Source organism: Narcine bancroftii, chromosome 8 (genome assembly GCF_036971445.1).
Source record: "Narcine bancroftii isolate sNarBan1 chromosome 8, sNarBan1.hap1, whole genome shotgun sequence".
NCBI classification, from domain to species: domain Eukaryota; kingdom Metazoa; phylum Chordata; class Chondrichthyes; order Torpediniformes; family Narcinidae; genus Narcine; species Narcine bancroftii.
Window position 1 is genome coordinate 158051288 of NC_091476.1, and position 20122 is coordinate 158071409.

The following is a 20122-nucleotide window of genomic DNA, read 5'->3' on the forward strand; positions in this document are numbered from 1 at the left end:
CACTCAGCAGCACAAGGACAGCTTCTTTCCCACTGCCATCAGATTCCTGAATAATCAATGAACCAAAAGATATGGCCTTACTTTTCATGCACTATTTTTTTATATTTATAGTAATGTTGTAAGATGGTTTAAAAAATCAATGTTTGCCCTGTGATGCTGCCATAAAACACTGAATTTCATGACCTGTTCATAACAATAAATTCTGATTCTGAGGTGAAGACAATGTGCAAAGGAGGACCAAACTAAGTTTGTAGTTACAAACTGTAAACTTTGTGCTGTGGTTGAAGCAAATTGCTTGTGTGTGTATTTAAATTTCAGAGCCACCAATAGCTACAACAACGTTTAAGAAACATTTAATTCCCACCTGAACAATACTCCTTGGACTTTAAATTAATTCATGGTATGAGCAAGTCTATTCTTTATTTGTTAAGATACTGTACAAGTCCAGATAATATTTCTTTAAAACCTCAACAAAGTATTTATCTTTGAGTTTATTGCTTTCATTATTGTTTGGACACATCTATCTGATTTTGGTGTTAATTGGACAGCTTTGGTCCCGGAAGAACCCATTGCGGCCAACTGTAGAATCATTTGTGAAAGTGGCTCTTTCTACCAATCATCGTACATACCATTTCAGCCATTAAAGATTGGCCACTCCTCTGGCTAAGGTAGCTGTTGTGTTCCCAAATCATTTTGTAAATGTTCACACTAAGCAATTTTGAGTCAGGTCAATGACATGTCAAAATAAGGGAAACAGTCCAACTTGCTGGATGCAAGTTTGTCAAAGAAATGGCTTTACTTATGCTGTTTGGGCGTGGAAGTGAAGAGAAATCTGATTTCCATTGGGCTTTTATAAGGTTTGCTAAGAGAGGGTACTTTCAAATTCAGGAAAAATTGGGGCCTGCCCCACATGATTAGAATTAAGCCAGGCAGTGAAATATTGTTTGGAACCACATATCTGAATGCTAGCCTTTCTTTCTTTAATTTGTAAGGAGTGATGGAATGTATATAAAAACACAATTGAAACCCAGCTGCCCAATGCCACTTCATGTTGGCAGATATAAAGGGTGTGTTGGTTACAATTCCAGCCACATAACATCCAAAGCAGAAAGGATGCTCAATAAAAATAACCAACAGACTGAGATGACAATCTCTCCTCATCTCATTTCTCATGACCTTTATGTCATATTTGACTGAGAAAAGATCTGCTAAACATCTTGATCATCCACAATGATTACCTGTCCCTACTTGATTAACCCTATTCTTGCATCAGCTCATTTGTTGCTGAAACTGTTAAAATTGTCATTCTCAAACCACTTAAAAACCATAATTGCACTGATATCTATAATCACATCTACCCATGAAAGTCATTCAGAGGACTGCACATTCTCACTCAATGATAGATGTTTGCTTAGGTCTGACTTTATTAATTTCATACTGGAGACAATATCTCAACTTTAAGCAGTGGAAATCTTTTCCAAAACTCATCCTTTACCCCTTCTCTTTCCTTCTCCTTCTTTGCCCACCCCTCCTTTTCTTTCCCTCTTACCCCCTTCCTTTCCCTCTTCCCCCCCTTCCTTTCCCCCTCCTCATCCCCTCCCTTTCTTTTTTTTAGGCTCTATCTAAACTGTTTAATTTACTCTAATATTCCCTTATAATCTGAGTTGAGACAAACCTCATGATGTTCTGTCATATTAAGGGTGTTAAGGCCTTGGGCAGCTCTGATGAGCAGGCCACATCACTTTCTTGCAAAGACTTCATATTCCTATTTCGAGCTCTGTCTTCTGAAGAGATCACCAGGCAGACAGAGGAAAAGGTTGAAAGATGTCCTCAAAACCTCATCAATTCCTGAGAATCTCTGCCTCATGACCCATCAAAGTGGAAAGGAACATTTGGAATGGTGGTGAGAACCTCCACACCATGTATCAGGAGCACAGAGAGATTGTGTGAGCAGCAGAAGGAGTATGCTGCAAACTACCAATCTACCTTGTCAACCATCCCCTGGCCCATTTCTGGAGCAGCCTGTGGTTCCCACATTAACCTCATTAGCCACATCACAATGCAAAAAGCCAGAGTGAAAATAAGTCATCCTTCATCCTGAAATGAAGACGAATAAAACAATGATCTTCCAATAAAACTTATTTCCATAGTGAAAAATACTGAAAGAAGATCATGTCTATTGGTGTCCAGTCCTCTGGATAAACACAAACTTTTACTGCTCCACCAAGCTAGAGCAAGGGCAGCCTTTTAGAACCATAGAACATTACAGCACATTAAAAAGATCATTTGGCCCTTCTAGTCTGTGCTGAACTATTTTTCTGCCTATTCTCATTGATCTGCACCGAGTCCATTGCCTTCCAACCCCCCTCCCCCCAACCATGTTCCTGTCCAAATTCTTCTTAAATCTTAAAATTGAACCTGCATTCACCACTTCAGCTGGCAACTAATTCCACACTTCCACCACTCTGTGAAGAAGTTCCCCCTAAATTTTTTTCCATTGACCCTTAACTCATGTTCTCTGCTTTATATCTCACCTACTCTTAGTGGAAAATTCCTACCTACATTTACTTTGTCTATAGCCCTCATAATTTTAAATACTTTTATCAAATCTTCTCTCATTTCTTCTATGTTCCACAGAATAAAGTCTTAACCTGTTTAACCTTTCCCTGTAATTCAGATCCTAGTAAATCTTCTCTGCATTCTTTCAGTCTTATTGATATCTTTCCTGAAGTCAGGTGACCAAATCTGGCCTTACCAATGTCTTAAACACACCCACCTCCTTTACTCAATACTTTGATTTATGAAGGCCAGTGTGCCCAATAGCTCTCTTTACAACACTATCTAGCAGCACCTGGTGTTCGTAGGTGGTCTGATCTCAGAAGCTAAGCAGGCTCAGGGCTAGTTGGTTCTTGGAGGGAACACTGCTTAGGAACCCCAAGTTTTGCGGGTTTCTGTGAAAGGCGCCGGACAAAGTGATGATTCTCCATCTGCCTTACAGTAGACAAAAGTTTAAAAATTTCATGTATGTTACATTAGAAATGTAGTATTACCTTTACCTGTGATGCTACTTTCAGGGAATTTTGTATCTGTATTCCCAGATCCCTCTGTTCTACTGCACTCCTCAGTGCCTTACCATTTACCATGCTATCCTTCCAAAATGTAGCACGTCATACTTGTCTGCATTAAATTCCATCTGCCATTTTTTCAGCCCATTTCTCCAGCTGGTCCAGATCCCTCTGAAAGCTTTTAAACCCTTCCTTGTTGTCCACAACACCTCCAATAGTTTGCTTTGGTTGCAGGCACATTGACAACTGCAGAACGTTAGATGCTTTACTGTTACGTTAACGTGCAACGGCATGTGAGCGTTGAATAGGTTCAGGATGGATTTAAGCAATAAAGGAAAAAGATCCTTGCTCCAATTCCATTGCTTTGGGGTTGTTCTGAGCTCCCTCACAAGCAGAAACAGGACCTGCACCAAGAAGGGACATGTTTTGTTCACAACGTTGTGAAGGTGGAGGAGGTATTGGCCACCTATTGTCTCATTATCCTTATGGGACACCAAGTACAATATATAAAAGAAAACCAGGCAGTAAGGATATATACATCTTACCTGTTGGCCTGTGCTCCTCCCCTTATCCCTTCCTCTTTCTCCCATCCCCTGCCCCCTCCCCCCACCTTTTTATTCAGCCACCTGCCTTTTTCTTTTGCTCATACCTTGATAAAGGGCTCAGGATCAAAATGTTGGCTTCCCTTTATTTCCTAAGGATGCCACATGACCTGCTGAGTTTCTCCAGCGCACATGTGTATTGATGCCAGCAATAAGGATTGTTTCAAAGCTGTCATTTGGAAGGGTTCAGGAGACCACAAGGCCAAGCAGAAGGAACAACAGTTCATTGATATTATTTATATGAACCTCACTTTCCCTTCGCGTTCTCGATGATGTGATGTTGGTTCCTACTTTCTACCAACATGCAGTAGACCCCAATTATGGTGACTTAAAGTTTAGTTTTGTGTTTTGATTTTTTACTAATTTAATGGTTCCTCTGCCATGATAGTCTGGGTAGACAAGATTCAAGAAAAAAGCTGAACTCAATAGGTCAAATAACATCTGTGGAGGCAAAAGGTGTCAGTCGACAATTCAGGCCAAGACCCAGAAAAAGAAAGAGAGGGAACAGGAAAGACTGTCAGTCAATTACAGTGTGAGGGAGGGGTGGGACAGAGGGTGGGAGGTATTAGATGGAATCGGAGTCAGGGAGGGTGGTGATGTAGATGCATCAATACACATGTGATGAATAGGACCAAGATTTTCTTACCCATGGAGTCTTGGTCACTCTATGGTTGCTGCTACAATAAAATGTTTGGATTCTTGGAGGTGAATAAACAACTCAAATATGGACTAAAGTTTCAGAGTAATTTTTTTTTCATTTAGTTGCAGTAAATGCAATGTTTTTCAATGCTTGGTTAAATTGGAAGCTGATTGAAAAAAATCATTGCTTTGACAAATTAAATGCACTCATTATCAAACTGTGTCAGACTTTATTTTTAAATTGATGACAATCCCTTTTCAAAATGCTATCAAGAATCATTACAGCCAAAATACTTTGTCAATTTTCAGCTCTTAAAGTCATAAGTCAATTAAAATAAATCTGCTCAGCTATTTTCATAATCGTGAAAGCTCAGATTTATTATTAGTAAATCTCTCATTCAATCTCTAGAGAAAAAAATATCTTCAAGATGCTCCAAACTAACAAAATAATTCCATGCTAAGCACCATCTGTTGGAGGAGCTCAACGAGTCAAGCAGCATCAATGGAAGGAATAAAATGGTTAATCTGCAGGCCAGAGCCCTTCCTCATGACTAAAAGCACAGAGGGGAGAGTAATGGTATAATGAGGTCAGGGTGGGAGGGGTAGGACCTGGGCTAGTGGAGGGTTGGAGGACTAGGGAGAAGTAAAGGATGACAGACAAAAGCAGCTGTTGGCAGAATTCAGATAGAGGAAGAGAGAAGCAAAGGGGTTAGGTCTTGGAAAATGAAACATAGAGATTGGTAGGGAAAAAGGCTGCCCATACTGGAATCTAATAAGAAGAGAAGGTGACAATAAGGAATGAGATAAAACCGAAGGGCTGGGGGGGGGGGGGGCGGGGTGGGGGGGCGCAGAGGCAGAGAAGGGGGAATCCATATCACTTGTAATGGACAACTAGGAAAACAGATATATCCTCTCATTTGCTGCTTTGGAAATAAAATTTCCATGAGAGAACAGCATTTTGGGCTTGCATTTGCTCAAATCAAAAAGGTTGGTTGGGTTGCCATTAAATCTTTGATAATTTTGTAAACAGATCAATACTTTAAATTTCCATTTGGTTTATTCTCACCATTGCTAATACTTCACATAGTTGGGTTTAGTTGCTATCACAAGAGACAATAATTTGGAAAATATTGCAAACCCTGTGAATTACACTAAACAAACTGCAACTTCAGTGAAGTATAAGGTGTTAAACTGACATGCTTGAAAAGACTTGCGTTTGCAAAGATGCAAATGGAGTTGTTAAACAGTTGTTCTACTTATGTTTCTGCATGATTTGTGAACAAGTAATCAAGAGAAACTTCTGTGGATAGACAGGAGAAGCTCAGGTTGCTTTTGAATCAAAAAAGTATCCAAGGGAATCTAATGGAGGTAGTTAAGTGAATGAAGGACCTAGATCAGATTGAACTTTCTTGTCATTGAACCAAGTAAAATGCAAAGCCAATGAAATACAATTAGCATCCAACCAGAAGTTAAAAATAGTTCTATATACAAATAACTCCATGCAAATAAAAATAAGAGAATTCAGCAAGCAAACAATTATAAAATACTGACAGTTGTGACAGAGTATCTCGCGTATAGAGATATGTTTTTGGGAGATAAATTGGAAAAGGTTTGTTAGAGTAGGTCACATACAAACACTTTAAACAGATCTTATTTGAAATACCGGAGCTCTGCCCCATGCTAGACATATAGGGACCTCAACAGCTTTTGTAAGAACTTTGACGACTTCTCAAGAGACTTCACTAATGGATTGTTGATTGCAAAAGGCAACAGATGAAAGAGCATGCTGGAGCCACTGCTCTCTGGAGGAGAGCTTGCTGTTGTAAGAGGGTCATGTGGTTTTGCAAGCAGAGATAGTCAAACAGGCTTTCCCTCAGAGAGAGAGGGAGATCACTTGGATAGTGTTACAGCCAGCAAAAGTAACTGGGACTGGAACAGGACAAGCTGGCAAGCCCATTTGGAAGATGGCCTGGTCAAAGCCATTGTGGTTCATGCAAGAAGAGAGGACTGCCTGTCTAATGTTTCACTTGGAATAAGAGAAACCAAGAAGAACTCTGTGGTGACCTGAAAGAAAGAGGTTATCATCTGGAGAATCTTGAAGGGGCAGGTTTCATCAGCAAGACATTGGAATGGCTGATGGAAGTACATCAGTTGTGGATGTCCTGGAACAACAAATTTCTCTCTGAAAACCAACACGAACCTTCCTGAATGGTAACCATTTCCTTTCAAGCATCAAAGTTGGTGAACTTTATGCATGTTAAATTCGGTGCACAGTATAGGAATTGCCTGCAACCAGTGAACTTGGAGAAATGAGAAGTGAGACTGGACTGTGAAACGAAGAATTTTTCTGAACTTACAGACATATTACACACATGTGCGCTTAGAATTAGAAGGGGGTTAAGTTAGGTTAAATAAGTCAATAGAGATAAGTTAACGTGTGATTCTGTTTTCATGTTTAAAGATAATGAAAAGCAACTTTTGTTTAAGTAACCATTTGTCTTGGTGAATGTCTATTGCTGCTGGGTTTATGGGTCCTCTGGGCTCGTAACACAGTACAATGTGAGTGCAGTTCCACTCAGTGCTGTGATTTAAGATTCAGCAGGGTCACAGCCTCATTGAGCACTTATTGAGCCTGCTGGTTTGAGATTGAAGGCTCCTGTAGCACCTACCAGTTGGGAGAAGAGTAAAAAGTCCATAGTTAGGGGGAGATGCATCCTTGCTGATCCTATTCACCCTGCCCAGACAATGTTCCTGGTAGTTGTTCTTAATGGTGGGCAATTGGATGCCTCTAATCCACTGGGCAGTTTTCATCACCCACTAAAGTGCTCTGCGGTCTGATATGAGACAATTGTCATATCACACTGAGATGACATAGGTAAGTATGCCCTCAGTGATGCAGCAGTAAAAATCCATTAATATTCTGTGACAGAGGTGTACTTTCTTCATACTCCACTGGAAATAAAGGCGCTGTTGATTTTTTGATCAGGGACCCTGTGAGATCATGTGGACACCAAGGAATTTAAAGCTTGATGCACCTTCCACCACAACTCTATTGAAATAAATACAGCCATGAGTATGGCTTCCAGCACGCCTTAAGTCCACAATGATCTCCTTGGTCTTCTGAGTGTTAAGTGCCAAGTTGTTGTCAGCACATCACATGGCCAGGTGCTGAACCTCGTCCCCATAGGCTGTCTCATCATCCCCTCCAATCAGGCCAACCTCCATAGTGTCATCTGCAAACATGATTCTGGAATTATCTAGACAGAATAAATAGAAAGAAACAGTTCTCATTAAATGGAAGGTTCAATAATCAAAGAAAATAGAATGAAGGTAATTAGCAAAAAGAACAAAAGGTGACAGCCCTGCATCACTCGTTTGCTACAGCGCCAGTGACTCGGGTTTGATTCTGTTTGCAAGGAGTTCCCCCTGTGCCTGTGTGAGATTTTCCTGGGTGCTCTGGTTTCCTTGCACATTTTGAAGACCTACAGGGTTGGAAGGTTAATTGGGTGTATTCGGGTTCCATGGGCTCATGGGGCGGAAGTGCGGTTACCGTGCTATATCTCTAAAAATAAATTTAAAATGCAAAAAAATAGTAAGAGCTCAGTAAATTCAAGACATGCCACTTAGATGCACCAACAAGAAAATAACTTGAGTTTCCTCATGTTGCCCTTCGGTTGAATGTCAGACTAGTAAGATACCAGGAGGATGGCTTTCACAACAATTATTCCATCTGCCATTACAAAAAGGGCCACGTTACTCCATCAAGCTGAAAGAAATCCAGAGTAAAGCTATAACAAAACATGAACTAGAGTTATCTGGTTTCTTGAAAGATAAGTTTCACCCATAAACAGGAAACTATATTGACATCAATTACTGAGTATGTTGTTGTGCAAGATATCAATCAATCTCACATAAATCAAATGCAAAGCTTCAATGCCACCTTTGCCACAATCTGGATTGCAGCAATGAACATATTTCTCTTCTTAATAATGTTGTTTTATAAGAGAGTCGTAGGCAAAGTACAATTAAGTGGCTAGCCAGAAAGCTTGAGAAAACTACCTGCTTAGAGCCTGCAGAACATAGCTGGGTTTGATTGGAGCTGTATCAGACACCTCATCGTGGTTCTGAATCTGGTTTGCTGTAATGACAGAGGAGTGAGGTTGAAGGTTTAGTGGCTTGGACACTGGTATTGAGATATTAGGGTTACAAACCAAATGAAAAGCATATTCCCACAAAAAAAAACACTCATCAATGACACCAAATTATACAGTCAGGCCTTAAATTCTGCAAACTGTTTCATTTCAAGATTTTCTTTTCAGATAGTGATAAAAGGAAGACAGTAAATTTAAATGCAACAAATTTTGTAAGACTACTGGATTCCTATATATTTTCACTATTGAATTTATTATTCCATTTTGTTATGTGGAGCATAGTTCTAATGTTTGTTCTTGTTTTTTTTCAACAGATGTATATTTTATCTGCCAATGTACAGATTATTCTCTGTTCATGGGATGTCTGACAACCTGAAAATCATAAAGTTTGCAAGGTAGGGGTGTCACTACTGAGATTTTTTTTATATGTGATCTGAAAGTGACATTCAAGCACAAAGAGCAGTGAGAATATGGATGTGAAAAATGATGGAGAAAGAAAGCAAGAAGTACGGGTGAATTTCTGTTTTGTGTTTAGGAAATGCATTCACAGTGCCGGGAGCGAAGTTCTACAAATAATTTTTCATTAGTTGTGGAAATAACTGGCAATACCTGCATTCAATATCTGTCACTAATTGGACTTGATCTGAGGTGACATCTAAGAATAAATTCAAGAATGCTCAGAAGACTAGAAATGGAAAAGCACGGAGGGCTGCAGGATGTCGAGCTCATAAAGGAAAACGGATAAGGGGGTCATGATGGTGGTCACAGGGATCATGGAGGAAGGAGGCATAGAAGTGTGGTGGTGAAAGTCAGGTCATCAGTTAAAGAAGATCAGTGCTCTAAATGTAATGTCTGATTAAGTTATATGAAAGGGTGTCTGGGAGGGTGGTGAGGTCAACTTTAAGATGGCTGGGGTATTGGAAATGGGAAATGTGATTTACAGTGGATGGTCAGGCTTGAGGTTTGATGGGGTGAGGAGGAGATACTAAGGTACATGACTAAGGGATGAGGAGCCTGAGGGATGGTCACAGTGATTGGTATGTCATTTAATTGACCTGAGATTGGGTACAAATAATGGACTTCACCAAGGGAGATCACCAGTCCTGTACTCCTGAACTAATGACAAAGCAGGACTCACAAGCATGGAAGCTTGCTTTCGCATGAGTGTTCCGTAGTGTCCACAGGCCTGATGTAAATGAACGATAGTGACAGAGGTGGCAAGCATGCATGCCTCAAATATCAAGTTCCTCTCTTCAAGCAGCCTGCTAGATCTATGTGATAGTACAGGATACTATCACCAATGTATACATTTGTATATATTTACATACAGTAGTAGTGATTGGCTGAGAGTCATAGCCACGCCTACTGCCAGGTCATAAAGGGCTGCTCTTAACCAGACCCAGGTCAGTTTGGACTGGTCAATCTCAATGTAATACGCTCCAGTCTTTTGCTAATTTGAGTCAACAAGTCTGAGTCTTTCGACGTGCTACAATCTGCTCACTTTTAACTGTTCTTGAATGTCTCTATTTCAGTTTTCCTCCATCTGCAGATTGATGGATTTTCCCCATCACCTTGTGTTCTGTTCGATCTCAATGACATCCTCAACATCTGAATGACATACAGAGAACCTGGGGTGGAAATTCACTCCCCGTGTGGCAGTAGGCCCATGACCATCCTTTATTATTGAATCTCTTTCTTAAGACTGAAATGCTTAGGTTAGCACACAAAAGTAGTGCATGAGTTTCACCCTTACAATGCAGTACTCAGATTCTGACAGTTTAAGTACAATCTATCATACCTGACCCTATCTGCCAGCCAAGGATTGACTGCTACCAAGTCCCAGTCTTGTATCTGTGCCAATGAGATTCACAACAGTTAAATATGCACAGATTAGACAATTTACTGAAGTATCATTAATGTTGACAATTGCAAAAAATGTTATTTTTTGTTAAGAAGAAAATCCAATTAAAAACAGATTTTGCATATTTGCAAAATAGTTTGTATTTTCAAATTATATTGGATTCATTGTTGTGTCCTTTAGAACAGGTTAAAAGATGGAGCTTTTATGATTTCATTACTTGATCAGGATAAATAGCCATTAATTAAATTTTCTTCAACTTTGCAAGAACATACGTTTAGTAATTTCAGACAAAGTCTTTTGCTAAATCAAACCCATCATCTTGGTTTGCAGCCATAGTGAGATGCTCTGCTTCTATAAGTTTCAGCAGCTTTGGAAACAAATGTGTGCCAACAGATGTGTGAAATGGCTTTAATTGCTGCTCAAACCAGCCTGCCTCTGATAACAGACCTCTTGGGCTCTTGCCCAAGAGGGATTCTAGCCCTCTGTCCTTACCTCCTTGCAAGCCAGAATGGGTCACTGACGAGTCACAGAGATTCCTTCCCCAACTCAAAATCTGACTTTGTTTTTATTACAGATTTCTATTGTTTTAAACTATTTTACATGATCTTCTTGTATGAAAATTTTTTGTGGAAAATATCAAAACAAATCTTGGTGAAGAAGTCTGAAAAATTGGCACAGGTTTTGAAAGCAACTGGAAGGAACACCACTTACCTTCATTCTTTTGGTGGGTAACAAGTAGGTACCTGTACATATCAACTTTCCTTCCAATACCTTAAAGCTGATTCTAGAGTCATGGGGTGACCCAGCAGAGAAACCAGCTCTATGACCCATTGAGTCTGCACCGACTATCTTTACACAACCCTACTTTATTCTTCCCATCAATTTCCACCTCGATTCAATCACTCGTCTACACATGAAGGAAATTTTATTGTGGCCGTCAGCATATTATTTGGATACCGGAAAAATCTGCAACACCCGGGGAAAACCTGTGTGATCACAGTGAGAACATGTAGGCTTCTCACAGATGGCCATGGATGTCAGGATGGAATCAGGGCCATGGAAAATATTGGGACCTCACGAAAGAGATGTACAAGACATGGGTGAGACCATGCTTGGGGTGCTATGTACAGTTGAGACCACAAGCCATAGGAAGGATATCAATGTTGGAAGGCATACAGAAGAGATTCACCAGAATGTTGCTGCGATTGGAGGGCTTGTGTTAGAAAGAAAGAAAGGCTGAGTCTTTATTCCCAGGAGCAAAGCAGACTGAGACCAACAGTTGCATAGATAAAGTGAATGCCCACAGTCTTTTCCCAGGATAAACAATCCCAGATTAGAGATCACAGGTGTAAAATGAGAGGAAAAAGATTTGAGGGAGATCTGAGGGGCAACTCTTTAACTGGGGGGGGGGGGGGGGGAGGGGAAGGGGTCCATATCTGGAATGAGCTGCTGGAGGAAGCTATAGGAGCAGGTATGATTTTGACATTCAAAAAATATTTGGACAGAAATATGGATACAAAGGGCTTAGAAGCATATGAATCAAATGTGGGAAAATGGGATCAATGCCAACTTGACTGACATGGATGAGGGGTCGAAGGGTCTGTTCTGTGCAGTATAACTCTCAATTCCATGTCACATGCACAAGGATAATCTGTGAATTTGGTATAAGATTCAGATTTATTGTCAGTGGATATACATGACATCACACACAACCCTGAGATTTTGTTTTCCTGTAGGTAGTGCAAAAAAACTCAACGTACACATAAACAAATAAAAGAAAAGTAAACAAACTGACTGTAATATAGAGAGAAAAGTATCAATAAGCTGCAAAATAAGATACCTTAATGAGTTTGTTGTTGAGAGGTCTGAAAGTGGAGGGGTAACATCAGTTCCTGAACCTGGTGGTGCAAGTCTTGTGGCACCTAGACCTCTTTCCTGATGGTAGCAGTGTGAACAGAGCCTGTGCTAGGTGATGTGGATCTTTGGCAGTGTTCCTTGTAGAAGTTCGCGCTGGTGGAGAGGGCTTTGCCTATGATGTCCTGCTGTATCCATTGCCTTTTGCAGGGCTTTATGCCACACCAGACCATGATGCAGCACCACACATCTGTAGAAATTTGCCAGGGTTTCCAATGTCATACCAAACCTCTACAAATTCCTGAGGAAGTAGAGGCGCTTATGAGCTTTCTTCACAATGCCATTAGTGTGTTGAGTCCAGGAAAGATCCTCCAAGGTTGTGACTTCCAAGAACTTAAATTTGCTCACCCTGTCCACCTCTGATTTCACCAATGATAAATGGATCATACACCTCTGGTTTTCCCTTCCTGAAGTCAGCAATCAGCTCCTTAGTTTTGGTGACATTGAGTACGACATTGTTGTTGCTGGTGCACCATTCGGCCAAGTTTTCAATCTCCCTCCTGTAACGCTGACTCATTGCCCCTTTTTATACAGCCCACTACCCTGGTATTGTCAGCGAATTTGTAGATGGTGTTGTTGTCATACCCACAATCAAGAAGAGCAAGGGGCTAAAAGTAAGCTGAAAAGCAGTGAAGATTATTTAGCTCAGGATTATTTGATTGTGAAAGTGACAACAGAATCACTACCACCAACAGTTTTGTTCGAAAAACAAAATATTCTAAAACCCGCTGTTGAATCATCATCTCACCAAATTAAAATTAATGACTCAGACTCTTTGGTTCAGAGAAGCTCTGTGGCCTTTGGATCGAAGCTAAGGATGACAAGTTCCCCCAAAAACCTCACCTCAATTTAAACACATCTCCACAGAGGTTCACACAGACCTTGAAAGGTAAACCCAGGAAACATTTGAACAGTCTCAGTTATAATTAGTGCATAACCAACTTCTGCCTGATCGAAAATCATAGCCTTTTCTAAAGAACCTTTATGCTTCACAGAGCAGAGTTATCCTGATCTGTGTTTATCCATAAAATCTACAGTCCATTCCTAACCAAGTCCTATTAAAAGGCGTTAATTGCCATGTGATATGCTCTAAGGAATCTAATAAAATGTAACAGATGAAAGACCAGAGACACAAAGAACTGGCAAATCATCAGTAGACGCCATCTGTTTTGTAGAGCGAGACAGATTTGGGGCTGAGTGTAGGAATGGAATCAAAGTCACAATGTTTAGGGCAAATCAGGGAAAGGGAATCTGTAGAGACACATTAGAAGACACAGCAACCTGAAGGGAGAGAAGAGAGACAGAGTGCTCTGCATCAAATTACCTGAATGTCTTCTCCTTTGAAAATCCTTTGGTGCCAATCTTGACGTTTCCACCTTAGCTTAATGATTGAAGAGACCAATGTAGGTGCTGCAGATAGCCTGATGGCGATGAGTGAGGGAAGGAAGGTGGGTTGTCAGTTGGCCTTCAAAAGGTGGGCGGGTGGGTAGTTTGGGAGATGATGTGCTCTTTTGCTGTTTACATTGGGCTTCTATGCCCTCCCAATGAATGGACGAGATTCTCACTGCCACCCTAAATCCCCTTTGGAGGAACTTATCATCCTTAGCTTCAATCCAAAGGCCACAGAGCTTCTCTGAACCAGAAAGTCTGAGTCATTAATTTTAATTTGGAATTCTCACTAGTCAATTGGAACTTTACACTATCAAGGAGGCTCTAAGAACATCCTAAAATTAATTTCTCTCTCTCTCTTTCTCTGCGTGGTAACAGTGCTCAGAATGGAATGTTGTTAGGACACAACGCAGGAGATGTTGATTTGGTAGAGGACACTGAAGATGATTTGTTTTTTTCCTGTCCGGAGATTTAGAGAATATTGCTGGGACTTTTTTCCAGTGCTTTCAAGTGACTAGTCTAAGTGTCCTTGTTGCAGTGAGGCATGAATCACTGCTGCCTCATTCTCTGCCATGCCTTAGACAATGACTTGGAGCTATGCAGGAATTGTACCAAAGATACACCAGGCTAGGTCCTGTCATGTGAGGTTTAGGTTCAACATCTATTTTCAGGTTTAGAAGAAAGAGAGTTAACATCATTAAAACATAATAAGATTTTAAAAATATTCTGAAAAGATCCTTCTCTTGACTGAGAAGTCGAGAAAAAAGGGCCACAATCTCAAAATAGGGGGTAGGCCACTGAGGAATGAAATGAGCAGAAAGTACTTCATTCAGAAATGAGTCTTTGGAATTCTCTGAGTAGGATAAAAAAAAGTTTGGAGAGATATGGACAAATGCAGGGAAATGGGATTCACTCAGGAAGACATCTTGGGAGGCATGGATGGGTTGGGCCTGTTTCTTTCCTGTATCACTCTAGGAATCAATGTGGAGCATGGAGGCTTGGTTCTCGATTGTGAAATAGGAAATAATAGATTTCTCGATGTGAGAAATCAAGTTAGAGCAGAAAAATGATGCTTGAGGTAAAAGATCAGCGGAAATGGGGCAGGAGGCTCAAGGGGCCAAATGACCCACTTTAACTCTAACTTTTTGTGGCTTTTTGTTATGATAAGACTGAAATATATTTCTGTGGTTTGAGAAAGATACCCCACTGACCATGCCCTAATTTTAGAATCATCCTGCAATGTTACCAACACAATTTTCCTAAATCATGGGCATAAAAGCAGAATAATATGATGGTTACGCTATTCACATGTACACAAAATGTTTTTTCACAAGGCACCTTAAACTTAACTGACTACATTAAAATTTAGATTGACATTTGATTTTGTGGCATTTTCATAGGTATTGGATTGGCTGAAGGATCTTTAATAAGCCAATTGCAATGTGATAATTATAGCTTCATATTTTCTCATTGAGCTGAACAGTCCTGCCTATTTATAATTTGCTAAACCACAGACGAGACAAACAATTAAGTGAACTATTAATTTTAAATGTTGCACCTCAGTGTTATCATTTTTGATCTGACACCAGTTAAATAACAAAGAAACTTTCAGGACACATTATTGTCTCCAAACATTCCAAAACATTCCAGTGGTAAAAACAAATGCATAATTGCCTAGTGCCAGATATGCAATATCTACAAGACTGAGTCCCCCGCATTTGATAATTGGTACATGTTATATGCAAACACCCTGGTGCATTATTGTCTGGGCCTATATATTGTACTTATTCTCCTTGCTAAAAATAATATTCACACTGAGCCTAATTATACTCCACAGAGAGAAACTAGACTTGCAGGAGCATGAATGAACTGTTGGAGGAACCTAGTGTGTCAGACAGTAGCAGAGGAGGAAAATAGAGAGACAATGTTTTGGGTTGAGATTCTTCATCTCGACTGAAGAATGGTCTCACCCTGAAATGTCGACTATCCATTTCCCTCTAATTACGCTCCATATTGACCTCTTCAAATCTTTTTCACTCCCTTTCACTTTATTTCACAGTCTTTGTCATTCCAGCCAGTTATCAACACTTTTTAAAACCCCAATCTTATCTAACACTTATGCAGAAGTAGAATGAGCTTCCGGGAGAAATAGTGGCGGCGGAGTCAATTGTATTATTTAAGAAAAGGTTGGACAGGTCTATGGATGAGAAGAAGATGGAGGGTTATGGGCATTGTGCAGGGAGGTGGGACTAGAAAGGGGTGCTTGGTTCGGTGCGGACGAGAAGGGCCTAATGGCCTGTTTCCGTGCTGTAATTGTTATGTTATGTTATGTTATAATTCATCCTATTGGGTCTGTGCCAGAGGAGCAATCCCATCTATTTTGTTGACCTGCTTCTAATTCCCTGGAATGTATTCAGACTCACAAATGCTTGTCAAATGACCAGAAACACCTCTTTGGTTCATTTTGTCGTTACCCTTCACCAAAGAGGAATTTGCAGCAGCCAATTGGTCTATCAGCAGGTTTTTGAGATGAGGGAGAAAACCAGAATACCAAAGGAAACCACAAAGGTCCCAGGGAGGACAAACAAACTCAGAACTGGCAAAAATCGAGATCAGGATTGAACCCCTATCTTTGAATCTATGAGGCAGTCATACTCACACTGTTAGGCCACTCCTCATATTCTCATTAGTATCACATCCAGATGCAACATCTTGTAGAGTTGTCTAAAAGTCTGGTGTTCACCATGCTCTGTGGTTAGGACATCTATAAGTTGTAATAAATATTGGGTTTTATGGTTTTGCATGCTGGTTAATAGAAATTCTACATAAGTAACTATATAATCTATTATTCCTTTTTTTTAGATTTATTATGATTCTACCTAATTTCAGGTCAATGTTTGTTTATTTTACAGTATATCTGTTAATTTTATTGATATTTTTGTTTAAGCATGATTATATTTCTGAGAAACCTTTAGAGATAGTTCTGGGAGCTGAATCTTACATGCATAACAATAAATATATGGCAGAAGCTACACAATGACCCATTTATTTTCTTAATTGAAATGACCGTATATTGATTACTGTACATTTCCTTCATGTGTTCCCACAAAATAACCTTTTAATTGCAGACAATGGAACAAAGTGTTGTGGGCCACTCTCTCTATTTTCCACTGAAAGATTACCCATTTTGACATCTTCAGCTTCACATTTCCATTGATAGCAATTCAACTCCATTAAAGCATCAAGATGGTACAACATTTCCCACTGCATCCCTCACCCCTCACCGCCTGGTCAAAAACAAACTCATTGTTTAAAAACAAAAATTAAGAGCAGAAATACAAATTGAAGTAGCAAGATTCATTGTAAATTATTTCAATGACTTAATTATTCAAAACGGCTACTCATATAATACCATTTAGAAGGTTTTAAACCAAGTGTTCAGTTAAGCTGTGATCTACCATGACTCATGCTATCTAATAATTCAGTACAATTCCAGATATAAAGTGCTTGGGCGCATTCAATCCTTGATTATAAAATAGCCACAAAGATATATTTAGATAAGTATTTTTTCTATCTGGCCCCCTAGTCTCACATTCCACCTTAAGCAACCCCTATACCATAAATTCTCTGTGATTGGTAAGGGATTGCTTAAGGTGGTATGTGAGTAGGAATGGAAGGTTGAGAACCACTGCTCTAGACCCATTTGTTACTGTAACATTTTGCTTGAAAAAAATATCATTGGTCTATTTCCTTTGGAGTATTGAAACCATGCACATAACGAGTCAATTAGGTATGATAAAACAGTGGTTTTCAAACTTTCTTTCCACTCACTTAAGCTTAGGGATTGCTTAAGTTGGAATGTGAGTTTAGGTGGACAATTAGATTAATTTATCAATTAGATGATCTTCTACATTGATAAACAACACATCGACTCCAATGAGAAATTAGGGAGTTGATCAAAACTTGCACAATAATGTGTTCTGAGAAATGCTGCCAATCAGGCATCACTTTTGAAATTTGGTTCCCTTGACTACATATTACACTTATATTTACCTATTCAAGATGAACTTCCACTAGTCATTTTAAAAGAGGGACTATGTGAAACAAGGGGATGGAGAGGGTATGAAGGAACTTTCAGAATGTAGGAACAATGATGGGGTGAAGTGGATTGTGGACTTTGGAAAAGGTGTGTGTGTGAGTCTGTCTGTCTGTCTTTTTAGTTATTGATGTTGTGAGGACAGATCGAGTTTGTTTAGTTTGGTGCAGAGGAATGCAAAATTATGAGTGGCTCAATGAAAAGTAATTCTCCCTTAGTTGGGGTATTTGTAATAGGTTAGTAACCTATTTTGATGAGCGCTTGACTGCAAAAAAGCAGAGTGCTGGAAAATAAGACTAGTGTAGATCAGGTGGGATGAATTAACTGTTCTATGCTGAATGCCTCCATGATGCCAAGATTGGATTTGGATGGAATTCATTTCCAATGAACTAAAATGTGTAGATTTGCTGCATTATGTATTTAGAGCAAGGTTCAAAGGGCAAATCCACCCCAATTATTTTCAGACAAGTGTCTGTAAGGCAGAACAATTAAAGGAAAAAAAGTGGGGGAGAGCATCAAGTGAATAGTGATCACAATATTGTGACAAACACTTTCAGCTGTCTATAGGCATGGTGGAGAAACAAATTGTAGCCAAAGAACGTGGTATAAATTGTTTCTTAATACTCTAGGATTTTCATTTTCAGGAGTGATTCATTTTTGACTAAAGCTGCTGGCCTGACTGAACTTTCAGATGTTCAAAGTGCAGAAGCAGCACCAAAATAGGGAAATCAGAATGAGGTGCCAAAGTTTATTATAATTTATGTTAACAAGTTTGTTAACATAAGTGTAAGGGAATTTGTGACAAGTAGTTTTATGGAGGAACACAAGGAAATTTGTTCCTATCCATGTTCTCTGGTACAGTGGAGAAGATCACCCCCCTCCCCAGCCACCATTGAGAAAGAGAACCATTGGAGATGATGCTACAGGACGGTGACCACAGCGGTGGACCAGCAAAGCGCTCAGCAGTGGAGGGACCCATACAGGCTGCTAAAGACTGGCTTATTTCAATCAGCTATTGGAAATGGGATTAAAGATGATTCTAAGGGCAGGAAGGACTCCCAAAGGATCCCGGGGACTGAAGATTTCCTGATCATAATCTCAAATTTGGAGCTCTGATTGCCAATGAATCAAACAAGAGTCTGTGTGGCTGCCGAGGATGCAGGAGGTGAATCCACAGACACTCAGTGACTCTGAAGGGATCCTCTTGCTTCTCTTTCTCTCATACTGTAAGGGGCGCCGGGCAACACTAATGGCGAACCTTTGTCAGCCATAAGGCAATTTTAGGTACTCTGACATACACTGTTCTGGTACATGACAATAAAGGAATCTTGAATTTTGAATATTGAATGTCACTGAGAAAAATTCTACACTATGTATGGCATAAATAGAAAGAAAATTCAAAGCCAATGCTCTCAAACACAAAAAAAATAGAGATTATATCTCTGAATATCGCAACATAGATTCTGACTGATGTTACTGACTGATAAAGCATTGAAGGTGAAAATGTTGGTTCATTTAGATGTCTATGTATCTCCATGATATTTATAAGAGACACATTGTTGAAAGTGGTACTTTAAAAATGGTGATAGATTGGAGCATTAGATCGATCCAGTTATAAGTATACTTCCAATGGGCATTTAACAAGCTTTATATTTAAACTTTGTTCAAGTTCATTTGTTGAAATTTATTTATCATCCGATTGTGCCAGTACAACCCGATGAAACAGCATTCTTCAGTTTAAAGTGAAGAACAGTGCAATAACACAGACAAGTTCAGTACATATATTGCTTTATCAGTTCATCAGTTATTTAGCAGTCTCACTGCCCATGGGAAGAAGCTGATGGTTCTGGTTCTAATACTTCTGTATCTCTTTCCTGATAGGAGTATTTGGAAGCTGCTACATGTGAGATGGTGTCTATCCTCACTGATGTTACAAGCCCTCATTAAACGACAGTTCCAGTAAGTCACATCAATGGGTGGGTGGGGGGTGGCGGGGGAGACCTTAGTGATTCTTGTACTGTTTTTGTGATCCTGTAGATTGACCTCTGATCTATTTCTCTACAACCGTACCAGAAAGTGATGCAGCCGGCCAGGGTGCTCTTGCCAGAGCTCCTGTAGAAAGTTGATAGAATGGTGGCTGGTAGCCTTGCCTGCGTCAGCCTTCTAAGGAAGTGCAGTCATTATTGCACCTTCCTGGCAAGTGAGGAGATGTTGTATGTCAAAGATATACAACATCTTAAGTGGAGTCCAAGGAACTTGGTGCTCTCTACTCTCTTCACTACCGAGCTATTAATGGGTAGTGAAGGGTGGTCGTCCTGGTCTTCTGAAGTCCACAATTATCTCCTTTGTCTTGTCCACGTTGAGACTCAGGTTGTTATTCTTGCACCAATTCTTGAGATTTTCCA

At 39.9% G+C, this 20122-nt stretch overlaps 2 long non-coding RNA genes across 3 annotated transcripts in view; one reads left to right on the plus strand and one right to left on the minus strand.

The window, feature by feature from the left end:
* Nucleotides 1–7327: 7327 nt before the first annotated feature.
* On the minus strand, nucleotides 7328–9743 carry LOC138741920 (uncharacterized). The gene is made up of 3 exons (XR_011343884.1): nucleotides 9596–9743; nucleotides 8366–8444; nucleotides 7328–7563 (listed from the first exon to the last, which is right to left on the minus strand). It is a non-coding gene; the product is annotated as an uncharacterized lncRNA (long non-coding RNA).
* Nucleotides 8778–20122, plus strand: part of LOC138741921 (uncharacterized) — a 35692-nt gene continuing 24347 nt past the window's right edge. Inside the window, exons 1-2 of one of the 2 annotated variants that reach the window (XR_011343886.1) lie at nucleotides 8778–8852; nucleotides 19599–19676. This is a non-coding gene — a long non-coding RNA (uncharacterized lncRNA). Of the gene's footprint in view, nucleotides 8853–10895; nucleotides 11043–19598; nucleotides 19677–20122 lie in introns of those variants that run through there. The other variant, XR_011343885.1, reaches the window with a different exon arrangement.